We start from the raw sequence: 27,792 nt of genomic DNA, 5'->3' as shown, positions 1-27,792 counted from the left end.
GATGTCCTTGTTCTCTACTGTTGTTGTATATCTATCTATCTATCTATATCTATCTATCTATCTATCTATCTATATCTATCTATACAGTCATGTGAAAAAGTAAGTACACCCCATGTAAAATTTTGACTTTTTCAACATATTTCAACATACAGCTATTTGATCTTCATTTCAACAATATTGATAGATAAAGGTGATATAATATAACAAATATTGATAGATAAAGGTGATATAATATAACAAATATCATGAAACATTTACATTTTGTAGTCCATTGTATAATTTAAATAAAAAAAATGCAAATTTCGCATGTGGAAAACGTAAGTACACCCGACATTTATCACTAATTCAAATACCTAAAATTAGAATCAGGTGCACCAGCTCAAGTGCAAATGATTAGAACATCATTAGAGAGGATCTTGGAGGAACCTGTCTTATTTAAACCTCAGACATTTAGTTTGGTTTGCTCTTAGTTGTTGAAGTGTTCGGCGTCACCATGCTGAGATCAAAAGAGCTCTCTGAGGCCTCCAGAAAGAAGGTTACAGATGCCTACGAGTCTGGGAAGGGATTTAAAAAGATCTCCAAACAATTTGAAATCAATCATTCGACTGTCCGGAAGATCATCGACAAGTGGAGAAGATTCCAAACAACTGCCAACTTGTTCAGGCCAGGCAGCCCCAGCAAGTTCAGCCCGAGAGCAGACCGCAAGATGCTGAAGGAAGTCTCTAAGAACCCCAGAATGTCATCACGGGACGTACAGGTAGCTCTTGCCACTGTTGATGTCAAAGTGCACGAGTCTACCATTAGAAAGAGGCTGCACAAATTTGATCTACATGGGAGGTGTGCCAGGAGGAAACCTTTGCTGTCCAGAAAGAACATCAGGGCAAGACTAACGTTTGCCAATGAACACCGAGGCAAAGACCAGCACTTCTGGAACAATGTGCTCTGGACAGATGAGTCAAAGGTAGAGCTATTTGGCCACAGTACAAGAAGACATGTTTGGCGAAAACCAAAGACAGCATTTGACCACAAGAACCTGATACCAACTGTAAAGCATGGTGGTGGAAATATTATGGTTTGGGGCAGCTTTGCTACATCAGGGCCTGGGCAGCTCACCATCATAGAATCCACTATGAATTCTTCATTGTACCAGAGGGTGCTTGAGGATAATGTAAGGCCATCTGTTGGAGAGTTAAAGCTCAACCGAGGGTGGACCTTACAACATGACAATGACGCTAAACATACCAGTAAATCCACCAAGGAATGGCTGAAAAGAAAGAAATGGAGGGTTCTGGAATGGCCAAGTCAAAGCCCGGATCTAAATCCCATCGAGATGTTGTGGGGAGATTTGAAACGAGCTGTGCATGCAAGAAACCCCTCAAACATTGCACAGCTGAAAGAATTCTGCATGGAGGAGTGGGCAAAAATTTCTCCCAGTCGATGTCAGAGACTGGTAGACAGTTATAAGAAACTCCTCCTTGAGGTTGTTTCTGCCAAAGGGGGCAATACCACCTATTAGAGCCAAGGGTGTACTTACTTTTTCGACATGCGAAATTTGCATTTATGTTTATTTAAATTACTAGGGCGTGCCCGTACGTGGGTGCAAAAAAACATGCGTGCAAACAACAACAAAAAAAAAAAACTTTGAAACCACGTGGCAGTAACGACCACAGAACCCCCCCCCCCTCTATTTACATGAAATGGTTTGGTCCATTCGCAAAGCCAAAGCGAACGGCTTGCGAGTACGGTAGAACCCCCCCCCCCTCTATTTACATGAAATGGTTTGGTCCATTCGCAAAGCCAAAGCGAACGGCGAACGGCTAAATCGCCATAGCTCGGTAACTACTTCTCCGATTAATATGAAACCTTGAAAAGGCACATCCTCAGGTCCCCAGCAATATACCTGGCAAGTTTCAAGTATATCGGACCCGTGGTTGTCGAGAAACAGCGGTCACAGACAAACAAACAAACACACAGACACACACACAGAGATTACTGGAATTATAGATAGATACAATGGACTACAAAATGTAAATGTTTCATGATATTTGTTGTATTATATCACCTTTATCTATCAGTATTGTTGAAACTAGGGCGTGCCCGTACTATATATATATCTAAAATTATATCCCCCCCCTCTATTTACATGAAATGGTTTGGTCCATTCGCAAATGGTTTGGTCCATTCGCAAAGCCAAAGCGAATGGCTTGCGAGTACGGTGACAATCCCCCCCCTCTATTTACATGAAATGGTTTGGTCCATTCGCAAAGCCAAACCGAACGGCTTGCGAGTACGGTGACAATCCCCCCCCTCTATTTACATGAAATGGTTTGGTCCAAAGCGAACGGCTTGCGGAGTTTGGTAAAGAAATCGCCATAGCTCGGTAACTACTTGTCCGATTAATATGAAACCTTGAAAAGGCACATCCTCGGGTCCCCAGCAATATACCTGGCAAGTTTAAAGTATATCGGACCCGTGGTTGTCGAGAAACAGCGGTCACAGACAAACGACAAACACACAGACATACACACAGACATACAGAGATTACTGGAATTATAGATAGATGGTGATCAAATAGCTGTATGTTGAAATATGTTGAAAAAGTCACAACTTTACATGGGGTGTACTTACTTTTTCACGTGACTGTATATATATATATATATATATCTCTCTGTCCCCGCTCCCGCTACCTTTATTAAAAGGGAGTATTATGGTGTGTAGAGCTTAATGGTTAATGTGGTTGGCTTAATATCTTTGGGTCTTGAATTTGAGCTATTGTCATGCCGATACATAACACCAGCTGGGTTGACTCAGTCTGCCATCCTTCCGTGGTTGGCAAAATGAGTACCAGCTTACTGGAAAAATGGGGCACTGCATCAGATGCACAGCACCACTCCCAGCAATGATGCAACCAGCATCCAAAGGATGCATATGTAATAATACCAACAATAACAATGGCATGTGGAGCATTTTGGGCTGGGAAAATGGCAAACTAGGTGTTGAAAGATGTCTCAATTCTGCTTGACATTTAAAAAACATCACCTATTATTGTACCAACAAAGCACACTGAGATTTGTTGCTCACATTCTTCAGGAGGACTGTGCTAAATGTCTCATGTAACCAAGGTCTGACGAAAAAAAAAAGAGAGAGATTCAATTTCTTCTCTGGGTTCCCCTAAACCCAGATAATCATATGAATGAATACCTATGGGAGCATCTGGATTGCCAGCTGAAAGCAAGTCATCCATGTGTCACTAGTTTATGTGAATTCACAAGAAACTCTCACACGGGTATGGGGGAAGCTGGATTAGTCTGATGGAATATCCCAATGGAATAAGGTGTGGATCTGCATCAAACAGACAAGGTTGCTCTGATGGAGGCCTAATTCTTTAATGTCAGTCTCACCTTTTTTCTCACAACCATTAATATACTCTGATCTAATTTTAGTTGATCAAATACATTGGTAGAAAAATCTCATTGATTTAATATCAAACACAATAGATGGGCATCAATCATGTTGAAGAAGTAGCTCAACCATGTGGGAGTTTTTTTTCCATTTTCCCTATGGGGCCTAAAGCTCATGAAGGAGCTGCAACATAAATCCCATGCTTACATGCAGACAAATACATGACAACACCAGACTTGACTTCAGACAAACGTAGCCGCCCCGCTTGGGGTTTGTGAGGTCACTTCCTGTAGGAGTTCTGGGTACTGCAATGCCATATTTTTGATGTTTCTTTTCACTCTGTACTCAATCAGTCAATTAAGGAGAAATTTCCCCATGGATGCCAAGCGATAGGGTTTGTCTGTTCTCTATCCTTTAAATGCTGAATGCCATTCAAGAAAGCAGCACGTAGAAGTCAAACTGCCAACCTCGCAGACTCAGAGCGGACACCGACCATAATTCCACCACGTATTTACTCATTTAAATTTTACTCTCACTTTCCCGCACGAAACTTTCTGTGCAAATAACAATACGTAGCCAAATGATTATGGCAGAGCCCTGCATTAATGAACTCTGAACTGGTTTTGGTGTCTATCATGTTTCAATCCAGTAATCTAATAACTCGTATTGTCTGATGATGCTGTGAATCCTTTTGTTCAAATTCAATATACTGTGTTTCAATATTCTTCAAAGTTTCAGTTGAATATGTTGGAGGGTATGGGAAAAAGTCTGGAAACCCTCAGGTGGGATGGACAGACACGGATGAAGAGGAGAGACAGACAGAGAGCAAACCTATGGCCAGTCCCCTCCGGTGAAACCGGTATGGGACTAATAAACTTCTTGCTATCAAGGCAATGTTCACAACTTCCTCTGGTAAGTAAATGGATCAATCCTATTGATCAGAGTCAATTACAGGAGTTGAGCATGATAGATGTAGTACGGCTGTACAAAAGTAGTTCAAACCTTTTCCAAAAGCACGCATATATTTTGACAACCTACTGAAAATCTCTGAAGTTTAATGCAAGGCAAAGCTTGCAATGTTATAATTCAATGATGATTTCAGATAATGTTCGACAGGATGTTGCAGAGGTACCACACTTACCTTTGAGCTATCTAGTCTGGGTTTGATTATTGAATAGGTTGGTGCTTTGCAGACACGGTGTTGCGTCAGTGTCCCTCGGATGGACGTTAAGCTGGCTACATGTCTGTTTGTTTATTCACGTACAAAAGGGATGTTCAAAAGGCTTGGACGGATGGAAGAAAACTCCTCAAAAAAGCTGTGGACCACATTTGACCAATAAGCGGGGAGTTATTTCTGGAAAAATGGCCAAGTTTGAATTTCCTGCACCCAATCTACATGGGACACAGCATCAGCAGCACAGCCACACCCCCAGCAATGATGCAAACCAGCAACAACATGCTACACAATAAAGAATCATGACCACCATCCCTCCAAGTAACACTGCTTTGTCCAAAAGGGGGTTTGTAAATCTTATAAATTATCATACAAGCTTGGTGATGCAAACAAAGCAACAAGATAACATAAACTTAAACATTTAATAAAATAATTAAGTTGAAGTAGTCTCTTCATTTACAACTGTATACGTCATGAAGTCTAATGAGGATATAACATGGAAGAAGAAATGAACAGGGGCATGCGGACGTGATTTTGTAAAAGGGGATCATTTACTCTCTTGCATTAAAAAATGAAACTTTATTATATAATTAATCCATACAGAATTAAACAAATTTTATTGCCCCGCCTGATGTTCTCCTCTGAGCCCTTATCTAGTTTTATGATTCTGGGTTTATTTGTTCCGACAATGGGTTGATGCCCAAAATGTCAGCTTCTCCTTGCTTCCCATGGCGGTTGGTGTATCTCAATCTACAACCTATTTATTTAATCCATCGGTCTACCCGTCTGCCGATGCATATGTACACTAGCCTTCACCAGCAAGAGCAGTGATTCATTCATTATTCTTCTGGATTCCAGGTGCCAGGTTCAAATCAAATAAACTCAATTTCTTGCAATTAAGGTAAAGAAAACTGATGTCTCCTGATGACACAGATCTGTGACATTTTGGCCTTGTCCTACATGGCACAAACAGTGGTCACACATTAAAATGAACAGCCAATAAGAAACCAATTTAGCCGAAAATAACTTTTGTCTGCCATTATAGTAAAAAATAGTAATTGATAAACCAAAAAAATTTCAGTTCAATAGTATTCAATCATTCTTTTGTCTGTTTGTTCAGTGTATTACCAAACTGAGCTCGCTTGAACACCCTTCGGTGTCGCTGTTGATTCACTTTTGTTGGGTTTAACCAATGAATGACCTGGGAAGAATCTAACGAATGTAGAAACAATGTGAATTATAGAGGAGTGTAAAGCGCATTTGCCTCCGCTCCATCATCTGTGCATGGTTAACTTTCCTTGGCTTCATTTGTGTCCCAAATGCAGGTATGTATAGTATTTCGTTTCAATGGATGTGTATAGTATTTGGCATCATCCGTACTTAAGGCATTCATGGTATTTGGTTTCTCCTGAAATAAAGGCACGTATAATATTTGGTTTCAGGGTGTTCTCTGGGACCATGACATTCCCTCAACGGTAGAGAATGTAATTCCAGCTTTACCAATCACATTGGCATGTACAGCATTTGGTTTCGAGGAGATTTCCCATGGCCATTCCACACAGAACTTGTCCGGCTGGGGGAACGAGATTCAGGCTTTACTGTTTGCATTGACGCGTACTTAATTTTGAACGAATCCATAGATTCAAGATTTTCAATAAGCCCAGCTCACCTTTTGACAATGGCAGCCATTAAAAGCTAAAAAAAAATGAAGAAAAATGAACTGAAAAAAATGAACAGGCCAGACAGATTGACTAAAAATGCCCAATTGTTTTTTTTACTAAACTTCTTTCCAGAAAGTCAGGAGAGATGGCATGGAGTATGCACAGCTGCCTATATGTCGATGTCATGATAATTTGATGAGTCGTACAAAAGGAAACTCTTCAAATCCCATTTTCAGCTTTAGTAATGGAAGATGTGTTTTGCATAAACCCCAAGATCATCAATTCATCATGGCTATTAACTACAACCTTTCTGCTTGCCAGAAGAACGTAGAAGTGTGCTCTCTCTCTCTCAACAAGCTTAAGCTTCGGCCCTTACATGTGTATTTGGTAATTTCTAAGCGCATCAAACCTACAAATTCCAGAAAGAATGAAGAACTAGCCGTGCTCATGAAGGCTAGTGTCGGTACCTCTGTCCATCTAGATTCTACATCGATTCAGATCCACCTCTTTACTTCGGCCACTGAAGGGGGATGGTTTTATTTTCACTCCTGTCTGTCCATCTCTTTGTCTGTTTGTCTGTGAACACGGTATCTCAAAAAGTTGTAGAAGGATTTGGACGACATTTAGCAGAGAGGTAGCGTATGTGACAAGGACGAAATCGGTGAAGATTCGAATCCGGATCCGGCTAGTGGAATTTCTTAAGTGATTCTTCACATTGAGTAATAGAGCTAAACCAGTACATATAGCACAATATCTTAAAAAGTTGTGGACGGTTTCAGACGAAACTTGGTGGAGAGGTTGTACATGTGACAAAGAATAGTTGGTTCAATTTTGGTGAAGATTCGAATCCGGATCCGGATCAGAGATTTTTAAAGTGATTCTTCACATTGAGTGAATGAATGAATGAATGAATATGAATGATCGTTTTAAGGCCATTTCCCCCGCTAGAGTGGGGGTTAGCCTTGCGGGCCCCATGACAATCATGGTTCCCTGTTTGAGGCAATGTTTTTATGGCCGGATGCCCTTCCTGACGCCAACCCTTTGTCGCCTCTTACGATGCGCAGGGATACGGTGTACCTATTCTAAACCGGGGTACACACCGGGAGTAAAAAAAAAAAAAAAAACACCTTTAGAGGCCATTTTTCCCCGCAAAGCGGGGGTTGGCCTTTTTCGGGCACCGTGGTTGTTGTTGTTTTTTTGGTCCCCTTTTTGAAGCAATGTTTTACGGCTGGATGCCCTTCCTGCCGCCAACCCTGTTTGTCGCCTTTTACGACAAACAGGGAATTACCAGTGAACTGGTACTCAATTTGCCGACCTCGGAAGAATGACAGGCTGAGTCAACCCCCCTGGCGTTAATTCAGCGATCGACCGGGATTACGAACCCAGGATCCTAGGATCACTAAGCTGGCACCCTAGCCGCTAAGCCAACACCGGGAGTAATAGAGCTAAACCAGTACATATAGCACAATATCTCAAAAAGTTGTGGACAAATTTGGATTAAACGTGGTAGGCAGGTTGGGAGTGTGACAAGACCGAATTGATTCGATTTTGGTGAAGATCCCAATATGGATTCGGTTATAATAATTATTTAATTTTTTAAGTGATTCTTCACCATTGAGAGATCAGGTGAAAAGCGATAAAAAGTTGTGGACAAGTTATGACTAAACTTGGGGGATGAGTTGGTTTGGCGACAAGAACAAGCGATTAGATTTTGGTTCAGGCCCGAATCCATATCCGGCCTATCAGTGGGATACAAAACACAAACTGTTCAGCCTGGCGGAGGTATGCGCTCTCTACCGAGTGCCCTTCTAGTTCGTAATATTTTTACGCATAATATTCACGCTGGTAAGAATTTTTGCTCTGACAAAAGATCAACCCACAAAACTTCAGCTTCTCCTCGCTTACAGTTGATAGCACACCTTGATTAACCTCCTGTTGATTCCATCGATTAAACCACCTTTAGAGGCCATTTTTCCCCGCAAGCGGGGGTTGGCCTTTTTCGGGAACCGTGGTTGTTGTTGTTTTTCGGTCCCCTTTTTGAAGCAATGTTTTACGGCCGGATGCCCTTCCTGACGCCAACCCTTTTTGCCGCCTTTAACGACAATCAGGGAATTACCAGTGAACTGGTCCTCAATTAGCCGACCTCGGAAGGATGACAGGCTGAGTCAACCCCCCTGGCGTTAATTCAGCGATCGACCGGGATTCGAACCCAGGATCCTAGGCATCCTAAGCTGACCTAAGCTCCTATGGAGTTTGATCCTAAGCTAAGATTCCATCGATTGTGCTACAAAATTCAAAGACCCAAGGAATGTGAAGAATGCAATTCCAGGTTTTCAGTCCATTTTGTTCTGTGCGGCATTCATTCGCTCACTGTGTATCACCATATTCATTCGGTGTTGCTTCAGATTTCCCAGAAGCATCTCAATTCTCTGCATGTAATGTGAATTCTGTAATTTTGATTTAGTGGAGTGCTTTAGTAATGGGGTGCACAATTCAGTAATCCATAACATATGGTGCAATGATGGTGTTTTCCAAGGTCTTGCCATTACATTTAAGTACTGGAGGACCATACAGTTTGATTTACAGCTAAACCCATTTACTTGTAAGTCCATCTCATCCTGTCTGGATTGACCTTGAGCCAATTGGATATACGGTAATCCACGGCATTACAGAAATTCACCTAATGGAAATTTGCTATAATGGAAACGAAGAAGTAGTGACTAAAATTAATATAGCGGAAAGCAATATTTACTACAATGGAAACTTGAGTCTAACAACAGTTTTTTTCTCTCTTCATAAGTTTCACATACACCACATGACCTGAAGGAAAAGGTATATATGCACTTCAAGTCAACTTACTTATTATAGGTGCCCTCAAGTAATATTTTACAACAACTTATTAATATATGTAAACCTTTAGAGGCGAGATATACGTAATGTATTCGTATTAATATACGGATGTGTGTTGCGAGTGGAGGCAGAGGTGGGTGTGTGTAATGAATGGAGGCAGCGGTGGATGTGTGCAGCAAGTGGAGGCAGTGGTGGGTGTGTGCAACGAATGGAGGCAGCGGTGGATGTGTGTAGCAAGTGGAGGCAGTGGTGGGTGTGTGCAATGAATGGAGGCAGCGGTGGATGTGTGCAACGAATGGAGGCAGCGGTGGGTGTGTGTAACAAGTGGAGGCAGTAGTGGGTGTGTGTAACGTGTAGAGGCAGTGGTGGATGTGTGTAACGAATGGAGTCAGTGGTGGATGTGTGTAGCAAGTGGAGGCAGTGGTGGGTGTGTGCAACGAATGGAGGCAGCGGTGGATGTGTGTAGCAAGTGGAGGCAGTGGTGGGTGTGTGCAATGAATGGAGGCAGCGGTGGATGTGTGCAACGAATGGAGGCAGCGGTGGGTGTGTGTAACAAGTGGAGGCAGTAGTGGGTGTGTGTAACGTGTAGAGGCAGTGGTGGATGTGTGTAACGAATGGAGTCAGTGGTGGATGTGTGTAGCAAGTGGAGGCAGTGGTGGGTGTGTGCAACGAATGGAGGCAGCGGTGGATGTGTGTAGCAAGTGGAGGCAGTGGTGGGTGTGTGCAATGGATGGAGGCAGCGGTGGGTGGGTGTAACAAGTGGCGGCAGTGGTGGGTGTGTGCAACGAGTGGAGTCTGTGGTGTGTGTGTAACAAGTTGAGGCAGTAGTGGGTGTGTGTAATGGGTGGAGGCAGTGGTGGATGTGTGTAGCAAGTGAAGGCAGTGGTGGATGTGTGTAGCGAGTGGAGGTAGTGGTGGATGTGTGCAATGTGTGAAAGTGAAGGCAGTAGTGGATGTGTGTAGTGAGTGGAGGCAGTGGTGTGTGTGTAACAAGTTGAGGCAGTAGTGGGTGTGTGTAATGAGTGGAGACTGGAGGCAGTGGTGGATGTGTGTAGCAAGTGAAGGCAGCGGTGGATGTGTGTAATGATTGAAGGTGAAGGCAGTGGTGGATGTGTGTAGTGAGTGAAGGCAGTGGTGGATGTGTGTAGCGAGTGAAGGCAGTGGTGGGTATGGGAAACGAGTGGGAGCAGTGGTGGATGTGTGCAATGAGTGAAGGTGAAGGCAGTGGTGGATGTGTGTAGTGAGTGAAGGCAGCGGTGGATGTGTGTAATGAATGGAGGCAGTGGTGGATGTGTGTAATAAGTGAAGGCAGCGGTGGATGTGTGTCATGAATGGAGGCAGCGGTGGATGTGTGTAATGAGTGAAGGCAGCGGTGGATGTGTGTAATGAATGGAGGCAGCGGTGGATGTGTGTAATGAATGGAGGCAGCGGTGGATGTGTGGAATGAGTGAAGGCAGCGGTGGATGTGTGTAATGAATGGAGGCAGCGGTGGATGTGTGTAATGAGTGAAGGCAGCGGTGGATGTGTGTAATGAATGGAGGCAGCGGTGGATGTGTGTAATGAATGGAGGCAGTGGTGGATGTGTGGAATGAGTGAAGGCAGCGGTGGATGTGTGTAATGAATGGAGGCAGCGATGGATGTGTGTAATGAATGGAGGAAGCGGTGGATGTGTGTAATGAATGGAGGCAGCGGTGGATGTGTGTAATGAATGGAGGCAGCGGTGGATGTGTGCAACGAATGGAGGCAGCGGTGGATGTGTGCAATGAGTGAAGGTGAAGGCAGTGGTGGATGTGTGTAGTGAGTGAAGGAAGTGGTGGATGTGTGTAGTGAGTGAAGGCAGTGGTGGGTATGGGAAACGAGTGGGAGCAGTGGTGGATGTGTGCAATGAGTGAAGGTGAAGGCAGTGGTGGATGTGTGTAGTGAGTGAAGGCAGCGGTGGATGTGTGTAATGAATGGAGGCAGTGGTGGATGTGTGTAATGAGTGAAGGCAGCGGTGGATGTGTGTAATGAATGGAGGCAGCGGTGGATGTGTGTAATGAATGGAGGCAGCGGTGGATGTGTGTATTGAATGGAGGCAGTGGTGGATGTGTGGAATGAGTGAAGGCAGCGGTGGATGTGAGTAATGAATGGAGGCAGCGGTGGGTGTGTGGAATGAGTGAAGGCAGCAGTGGATGTGTGTAATGAATGGAGGCAGTGGTGGATGTGTGGAATGAGTGAAAGCAGCGGTGGATGTGTGTAATGAATGGAGGCAGCGGTGGATGTGTGTAATGAATGGAGACAGCGGTGGATGTGTGTAATGAATGGAGGCAGTGGTGGATGTGTGTAATGAGTGGAGGCAGCGGTGGATGTGTGAAACGAATGGAGGCAGTAGTGGGTGTGTGTATCGAATGGAGGCAGCGGTGGATGTGTGAAACGAATGGAGGCAGTACTGGGTGTGTGTATCGAATGGAGGCAGGCAGTTCCCTCCCAAAATATGTATTTTTTTTGCTTGTTTGTTTAAAGTCTCATGATTATGTTGGTATGATTCTACATGCTGCCCCGTCTTCTAGCAACCATTGAAATTGGTTTAAATACCTTTAGTCCGTGCAGTATACCGTTTATTCTACCAGGTGAGCGCCAGAGGTGTTGCTCCTATGTTTTAGTTCTGGTGTGGTGTGGGTACACATGGGCAGAGAGTTTCAACTGCCCCTCTGTACATTGTACAATCCATATTGTACATTGCACTTTAGAGATGGCAATGTTGGTCGAGAAAACCTTCGTGTACCTTCCATCACTCTTCTTCTCTCTAACCACTTCCCATTTCTTTGTGGAGGAACAGTCTCGGTTGGCCTTCTGGCAATTCATCCAAATTCATCCAATTGACTCAGTAAGCTAATTTACACCTCACCAAATATATCTTACAGTGGTGGTGGACTTTTTCCACTTTTTACATGATACACCGGTATGTTGTATTGCTGCTATGAGTAATGTTTAATATCCCATTAAAGCGCGGCGTTACGCGCGCTGCTTGTGAGCAAGGAGGAAGCGGACAAGCGGTAACATATAAACGCCTTTATTCAAGACTACACTGTAACACTGTACCGCTCCGGGCTGGGCGCCCGGTGTCTCTCATGAGGCCACGCCTACCACTCGGACGTGGCCACCGCCCACTTGGTGCGTGGAATGATGTCACCACGCCAGTGGGCTTTTGTGTCCGCCACACGCGCCCCCCCAGAATTCCCGCGCACCTGGAGGGCCAGTTTGCGGGGCAGACGAATGACCCGGCCGAAGCGCCCCCTGGCGATCGGCGGCGTCCGGGGTGCAGGGATGCCAGGTGGGATGCCCCTGGCTGCTCCTGGGATGGGTGCAGGACCGGGGGGGCGGCGTGGCGGTGGGGCTGGGCGGTGCCGGGGGTCCGCCCGCAGGAGGGCGGCCCCGACGTGGGGGTCGGGCCACTGGCGGTGGATGGTCCACATCGAGGTGGGCCGGCTTGAGGCGGTCTACCGAAACGCGGTCAGGAGTACCGCCGATGTCCAGGGTGAAGTGCTTCGCCCCGGTCTCCAGCACGCGGAAAGGCCCGTCGTACGGGGGCCGCAGTGGTGTCCGATGGGCATCGTGGCGGACGAAGACGTACTCCGCCGTGCGAAGCTCCGGGGCGACGTGCGTCGGTGGGTGCCCGTGGCATGCCGTTGGCACCGGGGCGAACCTCTGGGCGGTCTCTTGCAGAGCGGAGCGCTGCTGTGCCGCGGACCATGGTGCCGTGGAGTCGGGGAGGAACTCGCCCGGCACCCGCAGCGGTTGCCCGAAGACCAACTCCGCCGCGGATGCGCGCAGGTCCTCCTTGGGCGCCGTCCGGAGGCCCAGCAGGACCCAGGGGAGCCTGTCGACCCAGCCGCCGTCGCGGAGGGTGGCCCGGAGCGCGGCCTTCAATGAGCGGTGAAATCGCTCACACAGGCCGTTAGCCTGGGGGTGGTAGGCCGTGGTTCGGTGCAGCCGGACCCCGAGCCCCTGCGCAACCGCCCCCCAGAGCTCCGAGGTGAACTGGGGGCCGCGGTCGGATGAGATGTCTGAGGGGGCGCCGAACCGGGCGACCCAGGTGGCGATGAAAGCCTGCGCGACATCGGCCGCCGTTGTCGACGCCAAGGGCACGGCCTCCGGCCACCGGGTGGTGCGGTCCACCATGGTGAGGACGTGGGTGAAACCCCGCGAGGGGGGCAGAGGTCCCACCAGGTCCACGTGGACGTGGTCAAACCGGCGTTCCGGCACCGTGAACGGGGCCAACGGGGCCTGGGTGTGCCGGTGCACCTTGGCGCGCTGGCACGCGAGGCATGTCCTGGCCCAGCCGCGGACGGCCTTCCGGAGGCCATGCCAGACGAACTTGTCGGCGATCAGCCTTTGGGAGGCCCTCGCGCCCGGGTGGGACAGGCCGTGGATGGCGTCAAACACCTGGCGCTGCCAGCCCGCGGGCACAATGGGGCGAGGACGCCCGAGGGAGACGTCGCACAAGAGGGCTGCGCCCGCGCCGTCGAACGGCACCTCGGTGACGCGGAGGCCCGTGACGGCGGTCCGCAAGGCCTGGACGTCGGGGTCAGCGGCCTGGTCCGCTGCCATCCGGGCATAGTCGATGCCGAGGTGGACTGCGTGGGCGACGGCCCGGGAAAGGCAATCCGCCACCGGGTTGTCCTTCCCCGCGACGTGCTGGATGTCCGTCGTGTACTCGGACACGGCCGAGAGGTGACGCTGCTGCCGGGCCGACCACGGCTCGGTGACCTTGCCCATCGCGAAGATCAGCGGCTTGTGGTCGACGAAGGCAGTGAACGCCCGGCCCTCGAGCAGATGGCGGAAGTGCCTGACCGCCAAGTGAAGTCCGAGCAACTCGCGGTCGAAGGTACTGTAACGGCGTTCGGGCGGGCGAAGCTGCCGGCTAAAGAACGCCAGCGGTTGCCAAGCTCCACGCACCCATTGCTCGTGCACCGCGCCCACCGCGTAGTCCGAGGCATCGGTGGTGAGGGCGATCGGTGCATCGGGCGCCGGGTGCGCGAGCATGGTGGCGTTAGCCAAGGCGAGCTTCGCGCCCGTGAACGCCGTGTGCATCTGCTCGGTCCAGGTAACGTCGCCTTTGCCCGGCTTACCTCGGAGAGCTTCGTGCAGGGGGCGCAGGAGCTGGGCGATACGGGGCAGGAACCGATGGTAAAAGTTCACCATGCCCAGGAACTCCTGCAGCCCTCTGATCGTGCGGGGGCGCGGAAACCCCTTCACCGCCTCCACCTTGGCCGGCAGGGGGACGGCTCCGTGCCTGGTGACACGGTGCCCCAGAAAATCGATTGTGGCGGCGCCGAACCGGCACTTTGCGGGGTTCACAATCAGGCCATGCTGGCCCAGGCGTTCGAAGAGCGTGCGGAGGTGGCGTAGGTGCTCTTCGCGGGACGCGCTGGCGACGAGGATATCGTCCAGGTAGACGTAGACAAAATCCAAGTCGCGCAGGACGCTGTCCATCAGTCGCTGGAACACCTGAGCCGCATTCTTCAGACCGAAGGGCATGCGCAGGAACTCGAAGAGTCCGAATGGCGTGATGACCGCCGTCTTCGGGACGTCCTCCGGCCTGACGGGGACCTGATGGTAGCCGCGTATGAGGTCCACCTTCGAGAAGAAGGACCTGCCCGCCAAACGGGCGGAAAAGTCCTGAATGTGGGGGACGGGGTAGCGGTCGGGAGTCGTGGCGTCATTGAGACGGCGATAGTCCCCGCACGGTCGCCATCCCCCGCCGGGCTTCGGCACGATGTGCAGCGGCGACGCCCAAGCGCTCTCTGAGCGCCGAACGATGCCGAGTCGCTCCAGGGTAGCGAACTCCGCTTTTGCCACCGCCAGCTTCGTCGGCTCGAGGCGGCGTGCCCGGGCGTAGACCGGTGGCCCGACGGTGGGGATGTGATGGGCCACCCCGTGCTTGACGGCCCCCGCCGAAAAGGTGGGCCGCGTGAGGGCCGGGAAACCGGCGAGGAGGCGGGTGAATGCGTCCGCTGCCGGAAGCGTACAGACCAACGTGGCCGGAACCGAATCGTTCGGCAAGCCGCTCGTTGAGCTGGGCAACGCACATGCGAGCGAGCTGAACGTCTCGGCCTGGACAAGCCGTCTGCGCTTGACGTCGACCAGGAGCCCATTAGCGCACAGGAAGTCCGCGCCAAGCAGTGCCATGGGCACGTCGGCGGTGACGAACGTCCATCGGAAAACCTGCCCTCCAAACCGCAGAGAGAGGCAGCGTTTTCCGTACGTACGGATGGGCGTCCCGTTCGCGGCAAGCAGCGCGGGGCCCCCACCCGCGGCGTGCTTGTCTGACATGCCGGCGGGAATGACACTCACCTGTGCTCCCGTGTCGCACAGGTAACGGCGCCCGGAGAAGGTGTCCGTTATGAACAGCAGGCTGCTCGAACGGCCGGCGCTCATCGCCACAATTGAGCGCCGGCCCGGGCGTTTCCCGACCCGTTGAAGGAGCACGGCGGATGACACCGCCGAGCTTCGTGGCCGAACTTGGCGTGGAACCAGCACCAGGTGGTGGAGCTGGAGGAGCGCGGCTGGCTCCGCCAGGCCGGTGGAGTCGACGGGTTTCCCCGCGGTGGCGGTTTTCGCCGCGGCGGTGGGCGGGGCGTGGCGGCGTTCACGAGGTGCGTATCAGCATGCTGCTGAACCACAGCGTGCTGTAGAAGATGATGCTGTGGAACATCAGCGTGCTGTAGAAGATGATGCTGTGGAACAGCAGCGTCGAAGGCCGTGACGGCCACGCCAACGCTCGCCCGCGTGTCCGAAGCGGCGAAGTACTTGTCCGCCTCGGCCGCCAATGCTCGGGGTTCCGTTAGCCCGGTCCCGGCCAACGCGAGGCGAACCTGCGCTGGAAGTTGGCGACGGAAAAGCGCCCGGAATAGCGAACCGGGGGCTTCGTCGCCCAACAGTGACAGCATATGGTCCATTCGGACCGACGGGCGCGTCTCACCGAGCTCGGGGAGATCCAGGAGGCGGTCGGCCCGTGTGTCGTCCGTGAGTCTGAACGTGGCTAGGAGTAGCCGCTTGAGTGCCTCGTACTTGTGGCCGTCCGGTGGGTGGCGAAGGACGGACACAACTCGAGCGGCCGTGCCGGGCCCGAGGGAGGCGACGACGTGGCAGTAGCGCGTGTCATCGCCGGTGAGGTGCCGAAGCTGAAATTGGGCTTCGGCCTGGACGAACCAGACTTCGGCCTGAGCCTCCCAAAATTCCGGAAGTTTGACGAAGGCGGCCATGGCGATGGCGTCGCGTGTGGAAGGATCGCTCCGGCAGATCCAACGTCGAGGGTCACCAATAAAGCGCGGCGTTACGCGCGCTGCTTGTGAGCAAGGAGGAAGCGGACAAGCGGTAACATATAAACGCCTTTATTCAAGACTACACTGTAACACTGTACCGCTCCGGGCTGGGCGCCCGGTGTCTCTCATGAGGCCACGCCTACCACTCGGACGTGGCCACCGCCCACTTGGTGCGTGGAATGATGTCACCACGCCAGTGGGCTTTTGTGTCCGCCACACCATCTTCTTTTCAATCTTGCCTTATCTTCAGTTTAAACTGCTGTTTAAACTTCTTTATTCCTTGCTTACTTTTGCCTTGTAATAACTTAACTTACTTTATTGGAGGTATTAAGCTATTTGTGGCTAACTATTATATTGTTGCAAATTTGTTTTTATCTTATCCGTACATTTATTCCTCATTCCCACTCGTCATTGCACCTTTTTGGATAGAGAGAGGAAATCGTGATCACGTTTTCTATTATTAAAAAACCGACAAAGATTACCAGGTTTTGTAAAACTTTTCCAAACTCAGTTCATTGTGACTGCAGACAGTTTTCTCGATAGTCTCGCCGACAATATTGCTCACTGAGCACAGATTGGATGCTTTGCCTTTCCTCATAAGTCAAAGGTTAGGAAACTTCAATAGAAATGAGGCATCTACACCCATTATATTAGACTAGAAACACCTGCTGCCTCTGGGGAATGGTCAGGGGTTTATGTTATTATCCTCATTCAAAAGTGGAATTAAAAATACCTCACTGCACTGGAAAACGTGGGGACACCAATACTGTACTGTAAAGGGTGGGAACTTGTAATACCCTCTCTCACCTGGAGAGGCACTACACGATTCAAGCCCCTCCCCAAGACCACCGGCAAATATCAAAACACACCTATGCACTAATTGGGGTTATGCTGATCTTATGTAGCAAGTCTGAGTGTAATCAGACCAGAACAGTATGAGGAGTAGAGCAATGAAGAAACACACAAACACACACCAGTCCGTGAATTATCTATATAATAATACCGTAAGGACTCGACTTTGTTATCCCTTTTACGCCGCACCCAGTGACCTGATGCCCACGGCACTAATGCATTTACGGTCTACGAACCGCGCTCTTTGTTTATCACGTACAGCCAGACTCGAAAAATCTGAATTAGTCGACTTTGGGGCCCAAAAGCATCCGATTAACGGCCGATACGACGCCATCTTTCGACGCCATCGTATTGGCATCTGCTGGGCGAAGGCGATGCGAGCCGTCCGCTGATTGGACAGTCGAGTGGTGTCATTAAATAATGGGCCGTGCTTACTGATATTGATCTGAAACTTGCAAATGGGCATGTATTGCAAAGCAATTTTCCTTCTTATATTGTCCAAGTCTAAAATACACACCCACACACACACATAAATCAGCTGATCGTCAAATCTGCATTCCCTACAACCAGTGATTACAGGTTTAGAAAATGATTTTTTGACGTATTGACTCAACGATGTAAATAGGAAAGCATTATTTTAATTATTTCCTTCTTATTCTGTAAAAGCGGCCGCGACGGTATAGTGTGCGATTGCCCAAAGCAGGTTCTTATTTTGACAATCGTTAGTCGTACAATAAATACTTACGGAATATTAAATGAAAAAAAATGTTTCTTTCTTGAATATTTTAAAGCATTTTGTTTTTCATTCCACATGGTGTGTTTCTTCCCTCCCTCTGTGGACAACCAAGTGCCCGCTTCCGGTGGTAGTATAATCCTCTGTAGCAGTGTAGGGTTTTATGAGCCAATGATTATGGTGCGGCGCATGTCGAGTCACAGCAGGATTTTATGAAACGCCATTTGAAGTTGTGAAAAAGGTCAGAGTACCTGCTAACATGTCAAGCTACAGCAGGGCGGCGCAGGTCAGTTATAGTTAATCAACGGATCAATGAGAATGTCCTTTACTGTACGTACTGTACTTTACCACATCGGTTAGAAACGCTGCCGCAGGAGATCTCCGATGGTCTTTACTTTAGCTTCTGTTTTGGATTCGGTTCCCGCCTCCTGATACCTCGCAGGTGTGACGTCGCATCAGAGGACGTTAAGCCAGCTGTCTCATCTGATTGGACAGTCGAAGGCGACAGCAAGCCGTCCACTGAGTGGACAATCCAGAGCATGCATTTGTGCCGGTGTCGGCGATCGTTCATATATGCACTCTTCATTCTCATCTTTCTTCCTAACTCTTACTCGGACAAGCAAATTCCCTACGCCATCCATAATGGTACACTCTATCCATACACCACATCCTCCCTTCCGTGGATGTTCCACGGGTTTCGGCTAGTCTATAAAATAATAGCGTAAGGACTCGACTTTGTTATCCCTTTTACACCGCACCCAGTGACCTGATGCCCACGGCACTAATGGATTTACGATCTACGAACCATGCTCTTTGTTTATCACGTACAGCCATACTCGAAAAATCTGAATTAGCCGACGTTGGGGCCAAAAAGCATCCGATTAACGGCCGATACGGCGCCATCTTACGACGCCATCGTATTGACGTGTGCTGGGTGAAAGCGAAGCAAGCCGTCCGCTGATTGGACAGTCGAAGGCGACAGCAAGCCGTCCACTGAGTGGACAATCCTGAGCATGCATTTGTGCCGGTGTCGTCGATCGTGGTGTACGCTAACCTCATCAGGTGGGTTTACCATAATTTCTTCCATATACTGTGATTACAACAAAGTGAAACCGATCAGCAGCCTATCAGTATCATATAAAGCAATAAATACCAAGGCTTCAGCTTCTGAAAGCTTAAAACAAAGTGTACTTCACCGAGTGACGGAACGTATGCGTAGGCCTAGGCCCTACCGATCCAGTTGTTGTGTTTCCGTTGTGGCCATGATCTCAACAAATGGCGAAGGCCATGTGGCGTAGGGTAGGTCATGATCAGCCCCCCCCCCCCCCTTTCATTTCACCAACTCCTGCATCTGCCACCGTTCATGATTATCAAAGTAGGCTTTACCCTATTCACGATAAGGTAGAAATCACTGAGTTGTATACGAAGAGATAAAAGGATGGCATTGACTTCGAGACGGTACGTGATATTTTCAAAAGTATATCGTAGCGTTGTCATTTAAGTAGATTGCAATAAATACGTTGTTCATATACGCACTCTTCATTCTCATCTTTCTTCCTAACTCTTACTCGGACAAGGAAATCCCCGATGCCATCCATAATGGTACACTCTATCCATACACCACATCCTCCCTTCCGTGGATGTCCCAAGGGTTTTGGCTAGTAATAAGGATTCTCTCACCTTCTTCTCGTCAGTCACCTTTTATTTGTTTGCTACCTTCGCCACTGAAGGTGGGTGGAGGTTATGTTTTTACCCCTGTCTGTTTGTCTGCCTGTCCGAATGTCAATCGCCTACATGTCACAATTTTAAACTGATCTTTACAAAACTTCACCAAGTGGTGGAGGTTTATCAAAAGGAAGAAGTCTATTGATTTTGAGGTCAAAAGGTCAATATAGGCCAACAGATTTATCCCATCTCGTCTTCAGTTGTCTTACCCTTCCTCCCGTCCATGGTGCACTGAATCTTGTGGTGAGGCAGTTGCCCTGAAACAACTTGCCTTTGCGTCTTGGAAGGCAAATCCAACTGAAGGCAATCTCAGTTCCTTCCACCAAGCTCGAAACAAGTGTGTTTCTACCCCCAGGAGTGCCAGGAAGCACTATCTCTCCACACTCAAGATTGAACTCTCAAACCTGTCTCCTTCCTCCAAATCCTGGTGGCGTCTGGTCAAATCCGTTTCTGGTGTTTGTTCCCCCTCCATCCCCTCCCTTACCTCAAATGGCTACACAGTTGACACCGCACGTGACAAAGCCGAATGCCTCAACTCTGTGTTTGCCTCAAAATCTTGTGTCCCAAACCCATCTCTCTCTGTTCCCACCTTTCCCAGTCGAACCCAACTGCTCCTGGACTCTGTGTCCTTCTCTCCTGACAAGGTGGAGAAGTTTTTATCAAACCTCGACTCTGATTCTGCAACTGGACCAGATGGCATCAGCCCTCGGGTCCTAAAATCCTGCTCTGCCACTCTATCTCACCCTCTCTCTGTTCTTTTCACCCTCTCTTTTGCTCAAGGTCATCTGCCAGCATCTTGGAAATCAGCAAACATTACCGCTTTACACAAAAAAGGTGCAAAAACAGATCCTTGCAACTACAGACCAATCAGCCTGCTCCCAATTATCAGCAAAGTCATGGAATCCATCATTGCTTCAGATATCAAATCCTTCCTCTTCTCCAATGGCTTGATCTCTGATCATCAATTTGGATTCAGACCAGGTCATTCTACTCTGGACATGTTGCTTCTGCTGTCTCAACAATGGATGTAGGTCCTCAATGCCAAACAGGAAATCAGAGCTGTCTCACTTGACATATCACGTGCCTTCGATACGGTCTGGCACCCAGCTCTGCTCAACAAACTCACCTCCTATGGTATTCAGGGAAATCTCCACTCATGGCTTGCGGATTTCCTCTCTGGTCGTAGGCAACGTGTGGCCCTGAATGGATTTCTCTCATCTTCCCTTCCTGTTCTGGCTGGAGTTCCCCAAGGTAGTCTTCTGGGCCCTGTGCTATTTCTGGTCTTCATCAATGACCTCTCCGACTCTCTGGAAAATCCTCTCTATCTCTTTGCTGATGACTCCACTATCTGCCGCTCCATTCCTCATCCCTCAGATCGGCAGTCTGCAGCCTCCTCACTCTCTGCAGACCTGGACAAAATCACAGACTGGTCAAACAAGTGGAACATGTCTTTCAATCCTGACAAATCTCACACTCTTACAATGTCTCTCCGAAAGGACCGACTGGACAACCCTCCCATTTACTTTCTCAACAATCCTCTCCAAGAAGTTCTGTCGTTCAAGATTTTGGGTCTCACTATCTGCCATGATCTTTCTTGGGAAAACCACATTTCCAAGCTGGCCTCCAAAGCCAGTCGCCGACTGGGCATCCTCCGTCGTGCGAAGTCCTTCCTTGGCACACCTGAGCTCCTCACCACATACAAGGCTTTCATCCGCAGCTCAATGGAATACTGTTCCCCCCTCTGGGCTGGTGCCCCTGCCTCACACCTTGCTCGGCTTCACGCTGTTGAGGCCAAAGCTTTCAGAATCATTGGAATCTCCTGCGATGTAGTCAACTCCGAGGGCCTTTCACTCACTCACCGCAGGCAGGTTGGTGGTCTTTCTGTCTTCTACCGACTCCTCTCCGGCCTTGCTCCCCCAGCTCTCTCTGTGCTCTGTCCCCCCAATATTCCTTCAGGTCGCACAAGATCTGCCTGCAACCCTCTTATGGTTAAACTGCCAAAGTCTAGGCTCTCTGCTCACCTTCACTCTTTCATTCCCCTTTTCTCCCGCCTCTGGAACAAACTCCCCCACTCCCTTCAATCCCACTCCTCCCTCCAGGTCTTTAAAACAGCTGTTCACCACCATCTCTTATCTTCCCTCGTCGAAAACCTTGATCTTTTCTACCCCCGGTAATTCACCCCAGAGTCCTTGCAGTGTTCATATGTTTTATTCCTCTCCCACCTCCCCCCAAGTCCTCCCGATGTCCCTGCTCTCAAATGTTGTGTTTGTGTCCTTCCCCCTCTCTCCCCATCTTGTGTGTCGCTCCCCTTGTTTTTTGTGTTTTGTGTGTCGGTTTGTCTTTTTGTGTGATTAATGTTAGCTCTTTCACGAGCCTCGATCTTGTATACAAAAAAAAACAACAAACAAACAAAAAAAAAGGTGAGCAACTTTGGCAAATTTCTAAAATCCTCAATTTTCATCCAATTGACTTGAAATTTGAAGAGGATTTACATATCAGGATACTGAATTCAACCACCAATATTTTTTGAGGTCAACATAGGCCAAAGGTCAACAACTTAGGTGACGTTTCTAAAATCCGCAATTTTCATCTGATTGATTTGAAATTTGAACAGAATTTGCATATCTGGTCACTTAATTCAACCACCAATTATTTTTGAGGTCTAAAGATGACAAGGTCAACATAGGCCAAATTTCTAAAGTTGTCAATTTCATCTGATTGACTTGAAATTTGAAGAGGATTTGCATATTTGATCATTTAATTAAACCACCAATATTATTTTTAGGTAATCATGCCAAAAGGTCAACATAGGCCAAATGTCAACAACTTATTTTAGGGATTTTGCAAGTATCGTGCTATGCACAACATTTCTTGTTTGTTTGTGAACAGGATATCTCAAAAGGTTGTGGACGGATTTGTACTAAATTTGGTGGAGACGTTGGGTATGTAACAAGGACAAAATGAAATAGATTTGGGTGAAGATCCAGATCCGGATCAGAGAATCTTTTACGTGATTCTTCTTCATTGAGTTAAGGGCTAAAACCAGTACATATCGCACAATATCTCAAAACGTTGTGGACAAATTTGGATTAAACTTGGTGGACTGGTTGGGTTTGTGACAAGAAATAATCCATTTGATTTTGGTGAAGATCCAAATCCAGATCCTGATACGAAAGTTTATAAATTTTTCAAACGATTCTTCACATTGGCACCCATGATGAAGGATATAGGGCGAAAAACAATATATAGCATGATATTTCAAAATGTTGTGGACGATTTATGACAAAACTAGGTGGATGAGTTGGTTATGTTACAAGAACAAGCCAATTCGATTTTGGTTCAGGTCTGGACACAGATCTGACCCATCAGTGGAATACAAAATGTAAACTGTTCAGCCTGGTGGAGGTATGCTCTCTACCAAGTGCCATTCTAGTTTGTTCATTTATTCAGTTTACAAAGTTTTTGCAAAGTGAACCCTAGTCCTTGTTGCAATTCCATCAATTAATTTATAGAATCCATCAATTACATCACTCAATGTATGGAATGAAAAATCTGATGATGTTTACATCGACTGCATTTCAATTTTCTCTGAGAGCAAAAAATTCCAACAACAACTAGTTCCAGATGTCTACCTTCCCTTCACAAATGAGCTATTCCACTCGCATTTGTAGATTGTATTATTTGGTCATCTCATCTCGGTTATCGAAAAGATGTGCTTAAAAATGGGTAGTGATATCTGGATGTCTGTCCGTCCGGTCGTCCGTCCATTAACTTTTTTGCTATTTTTTCTACTGCTCCCTTATCACCTGGTTGATTGTTCTGAAACTTGACACATGAATACAAGAGACAGTGTCTCACACAATCACTCGGGCTTCAATCTCTTGATTTTTGATCATGCGGGCTCCCAGGGGGGGTTAACCCCCAACCTTTGGATCCCTACTCATCCTATATTTACCAACGGAGTGCTCTGAAACTCAAAACAGCCCTTCTACTTGATGGCCCACATAATTGCTCAGGCTTCGATTTTTCGATTTCGGATCATGGGGGCTTCCAAAGGGGTTAACCACTGAAACTTTGGATCCCTACCCATCTCTTATTTATCAACCGATTGCTCTTATCAGAAGAAATTACATGAAAGTTTACAAAAAGGCACTAATGCCTTCAAAAGTAAAACCGAGAATGAATGGGGCAGCACCGGCAGCAGCAGCGGTAACATCGGGGCTAACAGGTAAAAACATTTCTACCTTACTAACCTAATTTTTTCCTAGTTATAGCTAGAGCATGTTGTTTTTCGAGCCCAATACAAGGCACTCACAATGAGATGTCATAACGAATCTAGTCATTACATTCCGATATACTAATTTTCTTTTTTTTATCAATAATTATAGCTCTACATTTTCTGTATTGTTTTGGTGAATGAATGAAATGAATGAATGAATGAATATGAATGAATGATCGTTATAAGGCCATTTTCCCCACGAGAGTGGGGGTTAGCCTTGCGGGCCCCATGACAATCATGGTTCCCTTTTTGAGGCAATGTTTTTATGGCCGGATGCCCTTCCTGACGCCAAACCCTTAGTCGCCTCTTACGATGCGCAGGGAAACGGTGTACCTATTCTAAACCGGGGTACACACCGGGAGAATATTGGAGAATGGTGAATATTGAAGAATAAAGGAAAAGTCAAATCACAAACTACGTGCATTGTTGAAGAGACAAAAATTGTAAAAATTGGGCATGTTATTCTTGTTCAGAGTGGGTTGGGTGGGAATAAAGAGGGTGTGAGGGCCCCCATGCTTGACTTTAATTGCCCAGGGAACCAGAATCACAAAGGATGTCCCTGCTTCTCTGTGTTGTTAATGTTGGAAAGTATAGGATAAGAAGTTTTGTTAATTAGGGACCCAAAGGGAATCGGCTTTTGCTGCATTGTGATGTCCTTATACAACAAACAACAACAGGCATATTAAGGCCATTTTCCCTGCAAGAGCGGGGGTTAGCCTTGCAGTCCCCATGACAATCTTCTCCATTTTGCCCTATTTTCTGCATCTCTCCTTGTTAACCCCCTTGCCCCCATATCTTCTTCGACCATCTTTAGCCAAGTCTTTCTCGGTCATCCCCGAACTCTACTTCCTTCTACATTCATTTCCATCACTCTTCTCAACCAGTCACTTTCATCCTTCCTCAACACATGACCAAACCATCTCAAACTGTTTCTCTTCACAGCATCCATCACAGGCTCTATTCCCATCATCTTTCGCAATTCATCATTTGTCTTCCTCTCTCTCAACGATACTCCACACATCCACCGAACCATTCGCATTTCCACCCTTTACAGCCTTCGTTGCTGCTCTACGTTCATTACCCATGTCTTGCTCCCATAAATCATAACACTTTTCACCCATGCAGCATACACCTTTCCCTTCAGCTTCAACGACACTCCCCTCCCCGTCAGCACGCCATTCAGTTCCCGAAACTTCTTCCATGCACATCTCACTCGAGCAACCGTTGCCGAGTCTGATCCACCTTCTCCATTCAGCATGTCTCCAAGGTAACAAAATGTTTTCACACCTTCCAGCTTCACGCCGTCTCCAAGATCCAACTCAACATTTCCTCCATCTGCAGCTCCCTCTGTGCACACCTTACACTTGAATGTAGCTGCCATACGGGTTAATGACCCTCTCAAACCACTACATTTTTGATGAACCCACTCAGCGCACATTGTACATTGAATGGAATTCACTCCGACACCCTTCCTGCACACAGCACACGGCCACTCCCCAGTTCTTTCCACCTCACCACATGCTTTACCACTTGCCATCACCTTCGTTTTTCCGATATTCACCTTCAGACCTTTTGTCTCCATACATTCCTTCCACTTGTTCATCTTCTCCTTCAGTCCATCTCCATACACCCTTTCTGCAATCCACACCAGATCATCTGCATACAAAAACTCCCACGGTAAACCCTCCTTTACGTTCCGAACCAGCACCTCCATCACAGCTACAAATAGTAGTGGACTTAGTAGCGACCCCCGATGCACTCCCACCTTCACCTCAAACTCACCACTGTTCCCATCCTTCGTCCTTACAGCTGTGCGCGCTCTTTTGTACATTGCCATCACTACTCTGATCAACTATTCCTCCACTCCTAACTTCCTCAATGCCCATGTCACTACTTCACATGGAACCCGATCAAATGCTTTCTCCAGATCAACAAACCCAAGAAACAACTTATTCCTCTTCTCCATGTACTTCTCCTGCAACTGCCTCACAATAAAAAGCGCGTCTGTCGTTCCTCCTCCTGGCATAAATCCAAACTGAATTTCGTCAATCTTCACTTTCTTCCTTATCCTCCTCTCCAACACCCTTTCCAATACCTTCATTCTATGCTCCAATAACTTTATCGCTCAATACGAGCTACAGTCCAGAGGGTCACCTTTCCCCTTGTATAGAGGGACGAGGGTACTCAGTTCCCAATCCACTGGAATGCGGCCTTCTTTCACCACCAGATTACAGATCTCTGCCATTCTCTTCACACCCCAATTTCCCGCTGCCTTCAACATATCTCCCACAACTCCCGTCGGCCCTCCCGCTTTTCTACTCTTCATTGCTTTGCGCAATTGTGATGTCCTTATGAAATAATTAAAAGCTTTGTGAACTGAATACTTGTTTTTCAATTAGGTTTCATATGTAATAAATAATGGAGCAAAATTATGTACCATAACAGCTGTGATTCACCATATACAGATTCGTTGCTTTATGAAGCTGGCTCCAATTCTTTTGATCTAAGTCTGCTACCATTTGAGAGAACTTTCTTATAATGAAGCAAGCAATATGAAATAGTGAAAAAAAAGACCAGGTTTCACCTACTTAAAGGGAAGTTAAAAAAGAGATAATCTAATCTCAATGGATGACTTGTGTGTGAGGCATGTTTTTTCAGAGTTCTACCGGAGCTTTCTGATGTGGAATGTGACACTCCAAAATGATCGTCATGACCTCCTGAGTGTATTACGCTAATTAACAACAAATAATCTGGAAGAATTCCCATGATATAAACGCACACCATGTGAAGGTGTATAAGAAGACCTTTAGAGGCCGTTTTTCCCCCACAGAGCAGGGGTTGGCCTTTTTCAGGCACCTTTGTCCCCTTTTTGAAGAAATGTTTTATGGCCGGATGCCCTTCCTGCCGCCAACCATGTTGTCACCTCTTGTGACACACAGGGAATTACTTGTGAACTGGTACTCAATTTGCCGACCTCAGAAGGATGACAGGCTGAGTCAACCCCCCTGGTGTTAATTCAGCGATTTGACCGGGATTCGAACCCAGGATCCTAGGATCCCAAGCCAGCACCCTAACCGCTAAGCTAACACCAGGCAATGTGAAGGGGTATAGAGCAGTTTAATAGGTCCTTCCACGGTATGGCATTCAAATTACAAAATAAATAACAAAATAATGAATAAAGCACATATTAATTAATACTAATAATATCAACAACAATAATAATAGTAGTATAATTTGGCCATAATAATAACAACTAGCCGAAACCCGTGGAACATCCACGGAAGGGAGGATGTGGTGTATGGAAGAGTGTACCATTATGGATGGCATAGGGGAGCGCTCATGGGATCTTCTTTTTCCGTTAAGCTCCAATTTTTTCTCTTTAAGTTAAGCCCAATCAGTCCTCTCTGTTCGAAGTGCTCAGGCCATGCCTTCCCGCTCTCATACTTTTATTTCCGTTCGGTGTAGAAAGAGATTGACATATCGTTCGTCTGTTTTCAGCTCGTTATCTTTAAGCTTCCTTACGTCTCACCACCTGCTACACCTCTCTGAGTTATGAGGATTTATGCAACGCACCCCGAGTATCGCAACGTCACTCCATTTAACTTTATTAAAATGACGATAAAGACGTTTCCTTATATATCCTAATTTAAAATGTTCAAGGGAATAAAAAGACCATTTGGTTCACACCACTCGACTGTCCAATCAGCGGATGGCTTGCTTCGCCTTCGCCCAGCAGACGCCAATACGATGGCGTCGTAAGATGGCGTCGTATCGGCAGTTAATCGGATGCTTTTGGGCCCCAACGTCGG

The 27,792-nt window shown here is 47.6% G+C and overlaps 2 protein-coding genes across 9 annotated transcripts in view; one reads left to right on the top strand and one right to left on the bottom strand.

Moving 5' to 3' along the window:
- Window positions 1-27,792, top strand: part of LOC144892561 (uncharacterized) — a 1,012,844-nt gene that overhangs the window by 75,763 nt on the left and 909,289 nt on the right. The gene's annotated exons all lie outside the window — the stretch shown is intronic.
- PTPRD (protein tyrosine phosphatase receptor type D) overlaps window positions 1-27,792 on the bottom strand; it is a 502,851-nt gene that overhangs the window by 217,175 nt on the left and 257,884 nt on the right. The window lies entirely within an intron of this gene.

Source organism: Myxine glutinosa, chromosome 1, assembly GCF_964187855.1.
Source record: "Myxine glutinosa chromosome 1, kmMyxGlut1.1, whole genome shotgun sequence".
Lineage (NCBI taxonomy): Eukaryota > Metazoa > Chordata > Myxini > Myxiniformes > Myxinidae > Myxine > Myxine glutinosa.
This window is presented reverse-complemented; position numbering and strand designations above follow the sequence as displayed.